This window comes from Chelon labrosus (assembly GCF_963514085.1).
Source record: "Chelon labrosus genome assembly, chromosome: 8".
NCBI classification, from domain to species: Eukaryota; Metazoa; Chordata; class Actinopteri; order Mugiliformes; family Mugilidae; genus Chelon; species Chelon labrosus.
This window is the reverse complement of record NC_140358.1, coordinates 9,763,097-9,781,235: the sequence shown is the minus strand read 5'-3', so window position 1 is coordinate 9,781,235 and position 18,139 is coordinate 9,763,097. Positions and strand designations below refer to the sequence as shown.

The 18,139-nt window shown below is 40.3% G+C and overlaps 1 protein-coding gene across 1 annotated transcript in view; it reads right to left on the bottom strand.

Moving 5' to 3' along the window:
- dlg3 (discs, large homolog 3) overlaps positions 1-18,139 on the bottom strand; it is a 71,171-nt gene that overhangs the window by 29,476 nt on the left and 23,556 nt on the right. The window lies entirely within an intron of this gene.

Here is an 18,139-nt window from a genome sequence, read left to right as displayed (position 1 = left end):
TTATCTCAGTGAGCGAGGCTGGCAGCACACAGACGTAATGCGGTACACACACACACACTATCACTCGGGAGAAAAGTGAACGGATGCCATAGGAACAGTCAGTGAGTCTCCTTGGGACTGAGACTGTGGGGGGGTGAGGGGGTGTTGAAAGGTGTGAGGACTGAGAATGAGGACTGGGGCAGCGAGACTGCTGCTTATTAACCGCCACAGCCAGACATCCTGCGGTCGCCTCATAAAACAAACCGGCTTGTGTTGCAGCTGCTGGGACAAAACGCTTATCCCACATCTACTTCCACTTTCATTTCACACACTTGAAACTTAACACCACATAGTATCACATAGAAAATGCATGGTTTTAGGATTTAGTAACCAATTTGTTTACAAGCTAATATTTACAGAATTACACAGACCTATGCAAATATGGCTATAACAAGGAACGAGGTTTTATTCTCTAATTTAGGATTTATCTAGTGTTTTGAACCAACAGAGACCTTTTATTGTATGCTGAAATCAAATTACTACTTATTTCTGATTAATACAGTTGTAAATGTAATACATTTGAAATTTTGATTATTATATGTTATATGTGTTACAGGATGTCTGGTTGGTAAAAAGGAAATATATTTATTATCTTCCACCTACAGTATGCACAACATCAGTTTAATATACTTGTTTAGTCCACAGACCATGGTCAAATATTTCTTATATTATATTATTATAGAAATATTACTAGGTATTTTACGTGAAACAACAACGAATCTGAAGATGCTGCACTGTGATGAGCCTCCTTTAGTGTTTTAACCGTTTATACTAAATATTTAATAGGAAAAACTAATCGTCTGATAAATGAGTGATGAACAGAATTGTCAGTTGCAGTGCTAAACCTTGATTCGTTAATGTTGTCTAATAATTCTGAACACTGACGTCTCCTCTGCCATTTAATGATGTTACAGGAGGGCTGGAGAAAGTAAAATATGGAATGGCTCATTATATTTTAGTTTTCTTTAAGAATACACGTTAAACATCAACGTCAAGAGTGTCAGTAACAGCATTTAGAAAGCAAATTAAATCCAACATCAAGTGCTATATATCAAGTTCAGTCCAATTAACTGGCTCAGCTCTTTTGTGCCACCTGGTGTTTCTCTCAGCCGAAGAAGCAAAGCGGCCGGAGTGGAAGCAGAGGAGGAGGCACAGCGGCCGTCCTTTAGTCCAGCACACTGACTGACTACTTCTCATTGATTTGATCGAGTCGTGTGGGTGAGGGGATGCTGACAGCGCTGCTAGGGGACCTTATACTTCCTGAGGTCCAACAATGAGGAGAAAATCACTAGCTGTCTATTTTATCTCCACCACCCCCCCCCGACTCCTTCAATCTCACCCTCCCATCTCCGTCATGTTCAAGCTGATGATCCTGATCTTCCTCCTGAATCCTTACATATTACACACTATTTATGATATGAATGTATAAGGGAACTGCAACATTTCCTTGTGTAATGTTTAACTACATACAGCAACACTGATGTAGTAGATTCACTGCAGAATTGGACAATTAGACAATAAAATAAAACATCCTGATAGGAGATTCAGTATTATCTAGGATTTGGTAAGATAAAATCAAAATAAACTATACTACAATAAACGATAAAACAAAATGATGAAACAAAACTACATGAAGAGATAAAACACTTTTCAACATGCCATATAGCTGCAAAACCTCTGTCTACAAATTCGGCACCTCCCAAGCTGTAGATCATTCCTCCAGTCCACCACCCGTCTCTGAGTCCAGTCCCTTGTAATGAAGGTTGCTCTCCAGATAAACCAGAGCTGCGGTTTTGACCTGCTCCGCTCTGTGGTGATGCGCTGTGACTCTGGACAGCTGTGGCTGCAATCCCCCCTCCCCAAGTCAGCATAATCGGGCCTTCATTGTAATCTGCATATGGACTAACAGATGCTCACGTCTGTGCTTGTGTTTGCACATTTTTTTTTTTTTTTACAAAAAGCGTTGCACTTTTCCCTCCCCTTCATCTTAGATCTCGACTCACGTCCAAAATCCATCGGAGATTTTAATGGCGAAAGCATCTGTACTATTTTTAATCCACGGCAGCCATGATAGCCACGGTCTCTTGTGAATGAAAACCAAAGTCAATGCAGCAAGAAGTGATGAAACACACCCTGAGGGCAACACAGGGGAATACATCAGCTACAGTTGTCCCCTTGGTGACTGACAGACTAAGCTATTGAATCCACTACTGTGACCACATGTGACAAAACACACCTGTTATGCCTGCGGTGCTTATTGTAAGTATCATAGCGGGCCAATGCTACCCAATGGGATCACTGAACCTACAAGTCGAGCTGAAACACAATAAGCCCATCAGTTGTAAAAAAACAGCAGTATTATCCTGGCCTGGGAGCTCTGCATAATCCCTCTATCTGAATTTCACATAACAAGCAACCAAAAAGAATATTGGAAGATAATCTCAATTCGAGTAATCTCGACATGAGTTTGTTTAGTTAGCAATTAACTCAGGTAACTTCCAATTAGACTGGATTACCGCTCCCTCTTTGGGACTGTGGATGACCTGCTGCCACCTCATGCACAAGAAAAAAGACAGCTGATCAAAGACGATGACATCTGGTCACCACTGAAGTTTGTATCACGTAATGAAGGTAGCATGCAGCTCCGTCTGAACTTTAGTGAATAGAGGAAAGACAGAAGACGAACACTGACTCGCAGAATCTGGCAGAATCTGGATTCTCCTACCGCAGGAGGAAAAAAAAAAGAAATAAAAACGGTCTCTTACAAACTGATGTCAGTCCAAGAGTGGATGGGAATGTCTGTCAGTGTGTTGCAGGTGAATGTGGGTCAGAGAACTTCAAGAGATTCGATTACAGATGTGGTACAGTGCCAGAGCTGCAGACTTGAGCCTGGAGACCTGGACTTCAATCAAACTTGATGAGGACTTGGGTCTCGTTTCGAACTTGGTAAAATCTTGGAACAACCAAAGATAAGGCCCCAACAGATGGCCACTCAGCATGAAATATTAATTAGTATGCCTGCGCTGCACAGACAAGGTCTTTGGAAAGGAAAAACACTAATATCAGCTCTTTAAAGGAAAAAAAACTCAAATGCAGCAACGATTAGCATACAGAGCCATAAAAACCAGCTATTTGACAAAGAAAACACATCACTTGACCTGAACTAGCCCTCAAGGAGAAGGTGACATGACATCTTCGTTTACAGCTTCTTTGATCTGTGCCCAGATTTATTACCTGGATCATGAGTTTCAATCAATAGCCCTCTGCAAGTACAATGGATTTTCCAGATCAAAGAAATCAATGCCATGAACGAGAGGAAGTCAGTTATGTCTCTTTTTCCAAAAATAAATACTTACTAGTTAGCAGCACGGGAGTAAAGTTAGCCTTTTGTTGTTTTTTTCATTATACAATGGGCATGGCAGATAGATGAAATGTACAGGTGGCTGAGATCCAGTCGTAATATATATATATACACATACAAGCCATCTGATCAGATCACAATGCATTCCCTGAGAATTTACACCTTTTATTCCTTATTTCTTATTTTCCATATCCAGATAATATATCCAGACATCATTCACATGTTTATTACATGTTTCCCCAGAAGACTTAACCATCAGTCTTTCAGGTATACATATGGGACCTATGAGATATGGCAGATATTGCCATTTAATTCAAAACATGAATTATTAAAGGTTTTGTGCAATGCAAAGTAGTTTTGGCCTTCAAATGGGTTCTGATATGGAAACAAGTGAGCATACTAGACACAAAGACCTCATGTACACACAATGACAACAAGTCCAGACTGCTTCCCCAGCATGAGATCATTACAACGAGTCCCCACTGACCACCAGGAGTGATGAAAACTCACTCGCTACAGTGCTTTCTTTCTCTCACTCCCAAGGTTCATTCACCCATCTGTTCATAATAGTTTCTTATTCATCAATCTATCATCTTACTCTTCAGCCATTTGAGATTGTGTGTCTGTCTCTTGTCTCTCAGCATCACTGTGTAAGCATATCATGTCCTGGTGGCAATGCACCACACGGCACTCACTTGGCTGCAGACCCACGGGACAGTGAAGCTACAAAGACTCCCAGTGAACATTGCAAGTGCAGGACACAGACATCATCCAAATTGTTAAATAATCAATGTGTTCCCATGGTAACCAGTACTCGCACAGTATTGGCCAGAAAGCCTGCTTAGCCACCTCCCCGTGCTTCGCCTCTCAGGGATCTCACTGTTACCTCACTGCAGTTTATGCGGCTCTGTGCTCACACATGCCTGCCATAGGTTGGATGTGCCTGACTGCCTTCAGCGCTGCCTGTCTACATCTCACACACACACACTGAGGTGTGTGTCATGTGCTATCACCACATATGGATTTGAGAGAATGAAAAGAGAGAAGTGTTCAAAAATAAAATTATAGCACAAGCAGAGTCAGGAGGATGGATTTAAGTGACTATTCAAAATCTCTGTAACAAGTATTTAAAGAACCATGACCATTTGACACGCACATGCGTCAGCTGACAAGTATTTTTGATTTTGCAATAAAACACAGCGTTTGTCAGGCAGATGTACCCTTGATCATCCACATCATGCTTCCTTGGCTAGAGCTAAGAGGAAAGATTCAAAAATTAATTAAAACTGATTTTCTTTCTTTTCCAATTTGCTGCTTTATGGGGGAAATTTGTTACCTTTGAAGAGCGCCAAGCTAGTCGTTTCTTCTTGTTTTCAGTCTTTATGTCAAGCTAATTTAGCTGGCTGCTGGGGGTAGCTTAATATGTACTATACAGATGGTGCAAATAATCTCACCTAACTCTCTGCAAGAAGGCAAGTAAGGATACCTCCCAAAACATAGAACATTCTGTTCTTTAATTAAAGGCCTAAATATGGTAGCACGCTGTTTCTTTTTAATTCATGTTACTACTGTGGCAAACAAATGGCAGAAAATATGGTCATCAAGAAAATACCAATTGAACACGGTGCTCTTTCCTGCAGCATATAGACCTGTCAGAATTGTGTTTTCAACCCCTCATAGGTAGATGGGAGAAGATGAACAAGAGGGTCGGCCACAGCGAAGAAATGCTGACACGGCAATAAACCTTTCCTCCTGAGCAAACATTTCCATATCAGTTCCTATCTCACCAAGACGTCCTGACACGGGAGCTCAGTCTCCTGTGGTGACATTGCATTGAAATATGACAGTCAACCCCTCTCAGATGATGCACCAAGTCAGTCAAATGATGCAGCCAATGGTGAAGGAGTCTCTTACTGGGCTTGAAGACGGAGCTAATAACAGGCAGGAAATCAAGGCTATGATGTTCTTATGTTACCTAAAAACATAGATGCCTCTAGCGGCACTGCGTTTATGTTTTCTTGCAGAATGTAGGATGAGAGGTGCGCAGTCAGTGGCGCTGCTCTGATCCTCTGGTTCTCATTGGCCTCTCGTAGGCCACGCTGCAGTCCAATCAATACCTACTCAATTACCATGCACCCAACATCTCATTCACGCTGTATCCCCTGTGCCAGGGGGAAGAGCGAAGGAAAGAAGCAAGGTGAGAGAAGAAGTGACAGATGGATAGATCTGAGAAGGATGAACACATGACAGCGAATGATGTTTTACTCGCAGACACCGTCAAAACTCAATGTCAGGGACAAAGGCGGAATAACGAGATGTAATAAAGAAAATCCCATAGCGGTAAAGGTCAACTGCTCCGTCTCTGCGTCTACAATGCCAGTTGAATTCAGGCATTTATTTCAATGAGGAAATTAATTAGTTCGCCCGTTAAACGGTCCCATTAAAGCTCAAAGTTTTCTGATTTGATGGCTGTGATTGAGCATTTTGACTATGCTGCCCTCCCCATTCGAAACCCTCCCAACACACACCACGACGCACATCTATGAAACTATAATTAATAGCCTGTCACAGCTGTCAGCAGCGCTCCCTCCTCATCCTTATGTAATATTACAAAAGCATGCTCTGGCTTACCTCGCTGTCATGTTGAGCAGCTCCAAATGAGAGCTGGCTAGTTTGACCTTCACAAGTGCAGCCACACAGGGAAAAGTACTTAGTGTAACGAATATTCATAACAGTGTTGCACGAGTGGGCCTTCTATAAGTCTGCTGATTGGCTTTGAACCTGACAGTGGCTCCCTCTTTCCGTGTGCCTCTGACATATATACACCGTGTGGCAAGTGTGAATTTTGATGTGTCTCAGTGGGAAAAGCACAGGTGGTAAATAATAACATTAATGATGGCTGATTTGTTCATGCTGGCTCGGTGTCACAGTGTCACATAAAACTGAACCGTTGTTAATGTTATTAGAGCAGTAACACCTGTGACTTTCAATCAACATCATCTTCTACTGATAATAGTCTTCAGTTCCAAGCATTATGAATGAAAAACTAAAAGTCTGAATTAGTGAATGAATTTTGAGTCATTTATTGCATAACACTGAAACGTAGTTAATTCAGCTCATGATCATTTTGGTTATTTTTTTTGTGCATTTGATTAAGAGTGATTTAAGCAGACATCATAAAATATCCTTGGGAAAACTATTTTAGTTGTGTTGGCTATGCTAATTAATTTGCGTTCACTGTGTGCTGACCCAAATGTAACCTATTATACTATGACTATCCGGCTACTATGACTACTATTTGGCCCTGCGATAGACTGGCAACCTGTTCAGGGGGATAGGGATAGGCCCCAGCCCCCTGCGAGCCTTCACAGGACAAACGGTTACAGAAGATGAATGAATGAATGAATAAATTTAACTTGTGGCAAACCTGAAGGAAGAAAACCGAACAATACAACTGGACAATTACCCAGTCAAAAAGCTGAGAGCAGAGAATGCATGTTAAATAGTTTCAATCATCTGACTCACCCTATTAATGCCTTTAATCTGTTCATTTATTTATTAAAATATACTGCCTACATGGTTCCTCATTATTCCTTGCTATGAAGTACTGTACATGTATATAGAGCAGCATTACAAGTGATGTCTCAGTGTTGTTTCTCTGATTGAGTCATCCTTGCCATTCAAATGTTGCTGCTAATGAGTGTGACAGAATTGCAGGTGCTCCCCCTCATGGCAACAGCCGACTGTCGGGCTAAAGATATAAACAGTCAGTAATCATCACAGATTCCTTATCCAGTTGCATCGTACAGTTACTGTACTGCCAGTTTACTTCAGCCTGGTGATCACCGGCACTCAATCACAAAATAACGGCTCAGTGAAAGGTACCACATGTGCTGTGGCGAGGCTCCACACTAGAGGAAGCCTGTCATGTGTGAGTGTCATCAGTATGCTTCACATAATGCCGCCCCCACTTCTTCCCCTACATCAGAGGTCACTGCAGCATGTTAGCTCACTGCTCTCGACTAGTTGCTACCCTTTGTTGCTAAGCTGAAAGAGCCGCTAAGCTTGTCCCTCTCTGGTGTTTTGGATCCTCAGCTAAGTACCGGTGACAGTGCACAACCACACACAACTCAGAGCTGCCATTTTGATGCTTTCACCACTGTCACGCTGCCTCCTCAGTTCACATGAGTGTATTACTCTTCTGCTCTGATTTGAGGATTTTCTTTTGTTCACATTAAAGTAAATTAATTCGTTTGTGTGCGTGTGTATGGTACTTTTTATTTTCTCTGTGCAAGGCACAAAGATGCTGATGGAGTTGCTGAGGTAACAGCTTTTGTCTGACACGAGAAGGTTAGACATATCATAATACGGACATTCACAGATTAGAAACCTGTATAAAAGTACGCTTGCATGAGTGGATGAGGTAGTTAGGAGTTAAAGATGCAGAATATATTTTAACTGACTATCTAAAGACAGAGGTTGTTATAGCTCTTTGAGTTAGGATTTTAGGCATTACAAATTAAACTGGTTTTAAGATATACGAGTGTGATTACAATTTTTAAAACTACTGTGTCTACAGACCTTACTGTATTACATACATAATTTGAGGATCAACTGAAAGGACAGAGCACACAGTTAGCTTATCGTAGAATAATGACTAGCAGGCCTGGTTCTGCCAAAAATCTGAATTTATAAGACCATTAATTAAAATATTATATCTAATTGGTTTAATCTCTAGAAAAGACTGTAAGTTTAAAGACAGAATTTAGCTGTTTACGAGGAGTTATATTGGAGTGGGTGACCTGTCATTTTTACATTTGTTTGTAAGTAATCAACCAACATGCGTGTCAGAAGTGGTAGGAAGTACTGACAGACATGAGACTAGTCAACTATCCATTGAAATAATCCTCAACTGCCTCTTTTTGCCTCCATCCCGCTCCAATCTCTAACTACAGCCCAAACTTATCAACTAGAAGAACTTTCAGAAAACTACCTTGCAGCAACAAACAGGGATCCACATTTACTACAAAACACACCTGATGGGCCGTGGTTCTCAGTTGTTTTTTTTTTTTTTCAATGGGAGCACCCTGCTCTGATTCACTTTTCTCATCCTCATTTGCCTCATTCCTTTCTTGATCACCCGAGAACACAATCTTCTGAGCTGCAATAAGACCCTTCCAATTTCAGACTTTTTCCCCTTTTAATTGGGAACATTGGACTGTGAGTCTGCTTCATGGTCCCACTGATGTTTTGAACACTCTCCCCCAGAGCCACAATGATCCCTCCAGAGCAATTTACTAGAAAAAGAAGATTCAGTTTTTCTCTTATTTCCTTTACCTGCACAAGATTTTCGTCACAAAGCCTAATATTTTCTAATTCCTTAGATGTGGCTGTAATGTGTGTAATGTCGGACTACAATACATGGCAAAGGTTTGTATATACAAATTACGACACAGTCATAAAACTAGAGAGCATATGCAGTACCTAGAGATCCACTGTAAAAATAATATGGGGGACATAACAAGGCTAACTTTGACCCAAAGGCCAATGAAAAATGTCTGACTCGGCCTGTCTCTGTACAGCTATAGAGGAGCTATCCTCCTGTCATGGTTGAAGTTTCATCCTCTTCTATAAGCTCCACTAGGGAACGCCCACACACTCGCATATCTCCATTCACTACCCCTTCCTGAGTTTTGGCTCACAACAAGTGTAGGTGTTGGAAGTGATGAAGAATTACATTAAGTAGGACAACGGACGAGGCAACAAAAACAAGAGCCGTGTCTCTTGTTTCCCTCTCGTAGTTATGAAAACATGAGCACATTTATCCATATGCTGATGTATTTAGCGCCAAATGGCAGAGGGGGGAAAAAACAGGGCATTGTCTTAAACGTTTGTAGCACTTTGGTGATTGCCAAATCAATCTGCCTCCTGTCGAGGGTCCAGATTTGTCTTTTTTTTTTCTCTCTGCCTACCTTCAGGTGTGTTCAGTCAAGGCTCTCTGTCCCCTAAAGAACGTGCCAAGATCAGAGCAGGCATCTTATTGGACTGAGAATATGATACACTGATCTGAAGACCTTTAATGCTCAAAGACATTTAAGAAGGATTCCTGTGAGGAAAGAAGTTGTTAGCAGCTGGCTGTCAAAGCACATATGTGATCTCTTGGACAGAATACAACGACAAAACCTATGGATGTCTAAAACAAAATGAAGATAAACAATTGTTTTCTGTTCATTCATTCATTATCTGTAATCGGTTATCCTCTAGAGGGTTGTGGTGGGGTGGAACCTATTCCATTCACACTCACGTGCACACCTACAACCAATTTATAATCACCAGTTATTTAAACCATCTTGAGCCTTGAGCTAAAATGCACACAATTTGAATCAAAAAAATCAGATATCAATTCATAAAATCCTTGGATCGATTTTTTTAAATATACGCTATTTCCTGCATCCTCTCGTCCTCTCGCAGCCGTCTCGCAAGACTGGTTTCGCATAACTAGTCCCACGGGACCGCGCAACGACATTAGTCCTCGTGTGAGGGAGATACAAAACACGACAGAAGCTAGAACTGGAGAGTACTGTCATGTCTCAGAGCTAATGTGGGGAAGCATTTGGGCTTTAAAAAGTATGACGACAGAGAAGAGCTGGAAAAATCCAAACCCAACAAGAGGTAAAATATTGTGGAAAATACGACAAATCTCTGAAGCCATTTGTTTTGAAACAGAAATATCTCTAGATGAATCAAATCGAATTGTGATCTTGTGATTTGGAATCGATTCAGGAAATCAGTAGCGATACCCTGCCCTACTGTAAGCACGGAGCAGAGATGATTACATGTCAGTGGTTATCTGACTGCACCAGAACCCAGAAACATTGGTCACGGCCGTCACGACAGTCATCACACGGGAGCTGATGGGTTCCCAGATAGTTTTTCTTCATATTTAGCACAAAACTACTTCTAAAATGCGAGTATTTTAATCATAATTACTGTTTATTCTTTGGACTGTTGGTCAGATCTAAACTCTGACTCTATAAAACAATATTTTTGGTGAATTTGTAATATAATAATGTGCATTAAGCTGTTCTTCACCCTCAACGCATCTTAGAACAAACTATAATTTAAAGCCGCTGTTTCTCGTAAGAAAACAAACGCCACGAGATTAAAGCAGAATTTTAATTTCACTGTGTTCCACAGGATCAGCTATTAGATTCAGTCTTTTATTACATAATCACAGACAGTTTGTCCACTAATTAAATCACTGCTGTAACAAGAAAACAGGAAACAGGAATATTTGATTTCATGAACAGAAAGACACACCTAATTTCTTATGTTAAGCTGCTTTAAATAGACCAAAACAACTACATCTCGATTTCCGTTAAGTACAATAAATGACTGAGTGGCTGAATTTCATCTACACAAACAGATTTCATTTCAACAGAAACATTCTGGCTGCATGGACTGGTGCTGCGTCATCATTCAGACTCCACGTCTCCTCCCCTGCCTCATTCTGGCCTGCTGAGATATTCCAGTGAACATATGCAGGGCTTGGATTTGGCTGATTACATAATTGGAAATTTTAATGGTGAATATTAATCCACAATGGCCCATATTGGGTTTTATAAGCAGGCTGATCAGGATCTGCAGGCTCTCAGCAAGCAACGTCAGTCTATGGACAATGAGGCTCTGAGCTAGAAGAGCTCTTAATATTGCACAAGTGGCACGGCTGACACAGCAGAGCACCACTACAATGTTCGATAATGCTGTTCACCACATACCTATAGCACCTTCATTTCTTATAGTTGTTGCACCTTATGTGATCACAAATTATGTTCTACCTATATACAAAAGATCTGTTCCTTGACTCGTACATTGTGCCAACGTGACGATGAAAACCAGAAGCCTTTGGTCGTCTGCTTATCAACATTGCAGTCTGTGGTAATTAGCTAGCTGAGCAGCGAAGCTACTGTGCAGCTCCGACTGAGCCTGCACCATGGCAACACACAGGGCTGTGTCTGAGCACAGGCTCCTCTACGCTTTCCCTCCCTCCCCCCATCTCTCTCCCTAGCTCGTTCCTCTTCTTCACTGACTCGTCCCTTTCTTTACGCCACACCTCTCACTTCTTCACCTCCTTTTTCCCGCTTCCCATCCCTTCCTCTCTGCCCTTCTCCGCTCCAAATCTCCCTCCCGTGCATCCCGTCCCCGCTTGCATCATCACAGCCGAAAACCGACACACCATAAAAGACACTCGCTGGTTCACAGCCGGGTAGGGCTCGGCGTTGCTGCTTTCCTCGATATTCTCAACACAGGACTGAGCCTTTTTATGACACACGAAAAATCAGTGTGATGAATCTACGTCCATACTGAACTCATCTGAATCAGCTGATGTTTTTTTAGGTATCATATAGTTGAATGGATTGTGTACATTTTAACAACAAAATGTGTGCATTTAATGTATCTGCAAGATCTTCACAGACAATACTAAATGTTTATGCTGAACAATTTGCATAATATTCACCAAGTATTCCTTTTTGTGTTCTCTATGATTTCCACTACCTGGCTACTAAAGTGTAATTAAGGATTTCTTCTTCATTTTTAAACAAGGCTAAATGTCTTAGTGGTGATTAGTGAGACAGGACTGTGGACACATTTTCAACTTCTGGACAAACTCTAGTTAGCTTCTATGTCCTGTATCTCCTGCTAAGCTACACCAAGATCTTCTCAGTTAACTCTTGGCAAGACTGCAAATATGTTTATTTCCCCAAAATGTCACGACTATTTTTTTTTACATTTCACAAGTGTTTGGACACCTCGAAGCACTTAAGGCCAGCGAAAGATATTTAACCAAAATAAAAGTCTCAAACCTTAAGTTTCTAATTGCTCGCAAATAGTGAAGGACAAAAATAATGGTTTGTGTGCCAAAGTGCTTTGCTTTGTATACACAATCATCCTCCTCAGCATCCTATAATCCGAGTATAGTATAAAACATCATACTTTCTGAAATGGGAAACATCTTCAGTGAAAATAAGGTAAAAAACCTCCTATGAATCCATAAGTTGTACTCATCTTATTTAGTTGCTTCACCATAATTGTTGGTCGATTGCTGCAAACTAACATTACAATATAAGGTCTGATGTTCACTTTTCATGTGCTTATTAACTGATTCAGGTAACAACATCCTGCTAGTCTATCCCAACAATCTGAGGCAGAAACTAGAACGTCATGAAAATGCGCTCTGACTTATTTCCAGCTGCCGTGTACAACACATTAAAACACAATATGCCTGCGTTGTTCTTTCCTCACACGTCTCAGTGTGCGTGACTTCAGCTTAGGCAACTAAAACAGGAAAAGCAGACTTGTTTAAAAAAATAGAATATTATATTATTATATTATTTATATTATACTATATTATGTCTTCAAGCACAAAAGCATCAAGTTTCACAGTTGTGGGAGAGAAGGGGGAAGAGTAGTATCAAATTTTGTCAAATGCCTCATCTATAGTTGTGATGAGTGACAATAAAACAAAAACAGGTCCTGATTAGGTTCCAATGATGGTAGCGAGTGTCATACAGTACTCAGTAGTTGTGATCTATTACAAACTGTACATTTAATATCTTTTTACAGCATTGTGCTAAATATTTTTGTAAAATCCTCACTATAGGGTCATTCAGGATTTTATATTCACTATGGAGTTTATATTTTATCTTAGAACTGAGATAAAACATTTATCTGTATATGTAATAGGTTATTAACTTCGCAAATTAAGGTAATCTCAGAATAGAGACATAGGTTTGAACCTTAGATTTACAAAAATGCATTCATCACAGAATAAAACATCCACCATGATCATGCAATGTACTGTATGTTTTGTTCTCCTTTATATAAAAATAAGATTTAGATGGAGGATTGAGGAAACATTAAAGCATTAGCTTCAAACTTCAGCCTTTGGGCAGAAAAGTGAATTAGTGTTGAAAACCGCCGTTCACTAAATTTTAATATTTGGAGCAAAAATTAACACATTTATAGACTTGCAAGAAAAACTATTTCAGTCTCTATAGTTCATTTCCCCATTCATGACAACAGTACGGGGACATTTTCTTTTACAACCCACCTGTTCAAATGGTATCAAGGCTTAAAGTTAGACATAATTAAGGGCGCGGCCACTTTCAGCAACAAGTCGATAGCTGTCTGCCTTGGCATCACCCGCTTGTCATAGCTCCACTGATGTGCCTTTGATGCTGTACTTCTTTGACCATTTTTGAATTACCCTGGAGTTGGGTGGAGTCAGGCGCTACCAAGATGGTGACAGTCAGAGGGTTTGTTACAGTTACGCTGCTAGTCAATTTTGACTGATCGAAAAAACAATCACATCAGCTGAATTAAGTTGTTGTGCAGAAGTGCAAATATGTATTTCAACATACTTATATAATAATCTAGCATCTCATCTCACCAGACTATAATAATGCCGATGCAGGTGTTTATCATTTACTTTGTTGTCACTGTAAATGAGAATCTGGTTTGGAGCTGAACTAACTGGTCTGACTGACATGAACATGAAGCATGGATTCATTTGAGTGGGTTTGATGCAGATATAAGAAATTGGTCTGTGCCGCGTGTGGACAAGAAGGCAATCAGAAACACACTGTGGATACTTTCATACAAAGCAACAACCACTACAGCTGGGTCTGGATGTTGTCTATATTTCTCGACAGTATACTTCAATTTAATCTACGCAAGGTCAAGAGAGACAATTTGGATGTGGCTCGTACTGGGAAAGGTTGTGTTACATTCTGAGGAAATAGCAACAGAAATGCAAAGACACACCACTGCGAGAAACAAAAAGTAATAAATCCATAAAAATCTAATCCAAGCAAAGGATGTTCTACCAGCGGTGTAATAAAATGTATGATATTAAGCTGGGATTGCTTGTATTGTTTATGTCCGTAATGATCCGAGGACACGCACTTTCTTGATCCTTCTCTCTTTGTCTCTGAGATTGAGATGTGTGTTTTTGTTTGTTCCTAAACTCAGAGGGTAGATCGAGTCGATTTTCCCTGATAGAAATGCCTGATAATAAATGGAGGAACATGTTTAAAGCCCATCTGTGGTTCTGTGTACATACAACAGACATGGGTCTGCACAACGTTAGCTGTCATCTAAGTGGGAGGAAAAACAGGAAGTCTATTTGAGCCAAACGTATGTTATCGCACGTCTATACTAATCACATAGCATAACTAATCACATACACAATGCACCATATATAATATTTAACTGCTATGAACTCAAAAAGTGTTCACTGTCACTATATATCGATATATGCAGTGATTCAGAGCTGCAGTGCAAAGAAGCACAGACCAACAAGCACTTGAGCTCCTAACTGTTACTTTAAAATAGGTTTAAAATAATAAAATTGAGATCATCCACTGCTAAATTTGGGGTTTGTCTTGAGCACATCTTAAAACAAGTCACTAGAAATACCATTAATCCAGTTTATGTACTGTATGTATACGTTAGTCCAGACTGGACACATCTATCAGGGCTGTTAAAGTGATTAAAGCTGACCAATATAGTCCATCAATCAGAAAGACATTTGGCTACCTCAGAAGGCAACTACATAAGAAAAAAATATCAAATGATGCAAGACAAATTTAGTCACATTAAGATTTATTAAAAGATTCTGCTGCTTCATTTGGTTATTTTTTTCTTTTTTGCGATAAAATATTAATAACAAACATAATTTCTAATATATGGGACAAAATATAAGATATTCTGGTATTAGTTTGTTTCACTCCATATCATATAATTGTAAAATGGGACAAAAAACCCTGTGGCCCTGTGGACAGTTTTATAACATATGTTAGTTATCATAAATCACAAATCAAATCATAAAGTATTTAAAATGTTCCTATAAGAATACAGAGATGGATATACTGTGGCTCAGTTATTGTGGCATTCAACCAGACAAGATCAGTGAGATTTAAGTAACGAATGAGATTTTAATGTGCTATTATTCTAAAGCACTGAAAACAAGTATCACTTATCAAACTAAATCACAGGTCCAGAGATGTCTGATGCTGCTGCATACTCTCCGAGTACTTCTCTACACCCCAAAATGAAGCCTTTGATTTGTACTATGTATGAAGAAAAGAAAGAGCGGAGGAGGAGAAGGGCCGTGGAAGACAGGAGGGGGATGATAGTAATGAAGAACACTGAAAAAAAAACAACACACACACAAAAATGAGAGGCCAGACCAAATGGCTGAAGGGCTGCTTGGATAATGCATTAGACAGAGATGGCACTCCGAGCAGCTACACATGGTAAGAAATGCACTGCTTCGCCAAATGTCCTCCACACACACAGATTCACACATGTTCCCAGAAAATGGAAGACAGAAGAAGAAATGTTTAGTAGCTAGTCACTGATTGGAATTCATATAATTTCCTGTAAAGCAGGACTTAAACTACTTAGCCAACGTCAGTTTTAAGAGCGCATATAATAAAATGTAGCCTGAAAGTACCAAAAACCCTGAGTAGTTGTCAGCGAAGAACAAATCAATAATTTCTAATTAAGCAGCAGCCATCAAGTAAAAAAAAAGAAGCAGATTTAGCTCAGCATTCTTCAAGCATCATTAAATTACTTTAAACTGAACTCAACACTTCCTGCAGATGTTTCAAATTAAAAGCCTTTTGAGCCCACAAGAAGGCTTTTAATGTGAAACATCAGAGCAGGAAGTGTGACGGCGTCTTAACACAAAATCAAAACGGCAAAATAGAACCGAGTGGAAATAATTAGTGAATGAAAACCGCAATTCTTTTAGAGAAGAGAGGCGAGGCGATTGTAGGATGTTGGTGTACTGATGAACATAACAAATTCATCAGGACAACAGGCTAATGTGAGTTTCTTCTGCAACAAATGACGAACACGAGGTTTATTCTGTTTTAAATAAAGACATAGCTCCATCTACCTTCGGGGTAAACACTGACCCTGGCAACTATTTGACAGTTTACTAAAAGAAATTCAGATGATCACAAATATCTAATATCCAGCAGCATGCTCTTCTTCTACTATATATAGTGACTGAGTTTCAAGTCTTTGAAATTACCAAATAGTTTTTATTTCTATTTAAGCAGTTAACGTCGAGTTCTTTGGTACTGACTACTCAGGATTTTGTGCACCTTATTGTGAAGAGTTACCAAAATAACAGCTGATGTGACGCTTGAATAAAAGCAATAAAAGCACAAGCACTGTTGAAAGCACCCACACACCCCCACAAAAATGAAGAGGAGTCAGAAGGCTTAGGGACTAGCTCTTCACTGATATTGATTGGACATACACGTATTCCATGGCAGCATGTGGGTGATGTAACTGGTGTACTTCGCTGAGGATGCTAGCACATTCTTGCTTAAGAGAAGTCTAGGATTTCGAAATAAAAGCTTTACGTGCAGCGTATCGCGATATGTGATTCTTTTCATTAACAACTACAGTGGTACAGCATTTTAAATGCCACATCATTCCATCAAAGGGCCTGTGTTTACTCTCTCACTGCAAATCTGATGCTTCCATTGCTGATTCAGAAGTCCGGTCTGCCCTGCACAGCACAGTCACATTTCTAGGCCAGTCTTCACTGTGATAAGCAAAACCCCCCCTAAATAAAACAAAGCAGGCAAGCAAGCAAACAAACAACATTCCCCTCCCTTCTCCTTTCTTCTCTGCTCTCCTCCCCTGGTTGGCAGTGAGAGCCAGAGAGGGGAACAGGCGAGCTGATATGGGGCTGAGCCCTGGCAGGGCCTCTGACAATGACCATATGGATCACAGGGGCATGGCAGCCTTGGCTTCCAGCAGGACACACACCTCCACACACAGGATCTGCAGCTTCAGGCTACTGCACCTGTAACACTGTACAAAAGCCTCCGTATACATTGCATAGTGGAAGCCAAACTGCAGTAATGAGTAAACCACTTGATGAGCAAAAATCTGCGTTGGCAGAGGACTCCGAATCCAGCATTTCAGAGAGGACCACCATGTTGAAACAATAAGAGCAGATTCAGCCTGTGAACGCAACACAAAGATAAAGAACAACAGAGAAGCTGAGTGGAGGCTTTTAAGGGAAGTGTAGGAGGTGGGCTTCATCACAGTTCAGGTTCTGGGTCACAGCTACAGCAGCTCTGCACCAAAGATCAAGCTCTTCAGCCCCCATAATGGTGGCTGGCTTGTCAAAGTTTCCACAGCATGCTGACGTCAACGTCTGACTGGCCTTTTCTCAGGCGCTCCATCCCTCTCACAACGTATTAAAAGCTAACTTTTGTCAAAGTGCACATAAATATTGCAGTGTACCTCGTCTCCCTTGTTTCATAGTGCATTGCCTTTAATTCACCAACCTCCCCTTACCTCCAAATTCTTGTGGGAAAAGCTTCATTTTTGTGTAACTGTCTGCGTAAGCACGGGAGTGTGTGTTTATACTGTATGTACGTGTGTGTTGATGAAGGAGGTTTGGTAGCAGACATCTGAATTTGTATAAGATCAGTAGAATCAAAAATTGAAGTCTGTCAGTTAAATGGTTCAATATGGTGTTTTTTTTTAGTTTTATTTAAATCTGCAAATACATTGACTGTAAGTGGAAAGAAATAAAAAATACTGTCTTTCATTCACATAGTTCCAGACGCATACTGGTGTAACCAGCAAGAGAAATTTTTTTCCTCTGCTTCATTAACATAAATGAGAAAGCTAAGTTCAGTGTTA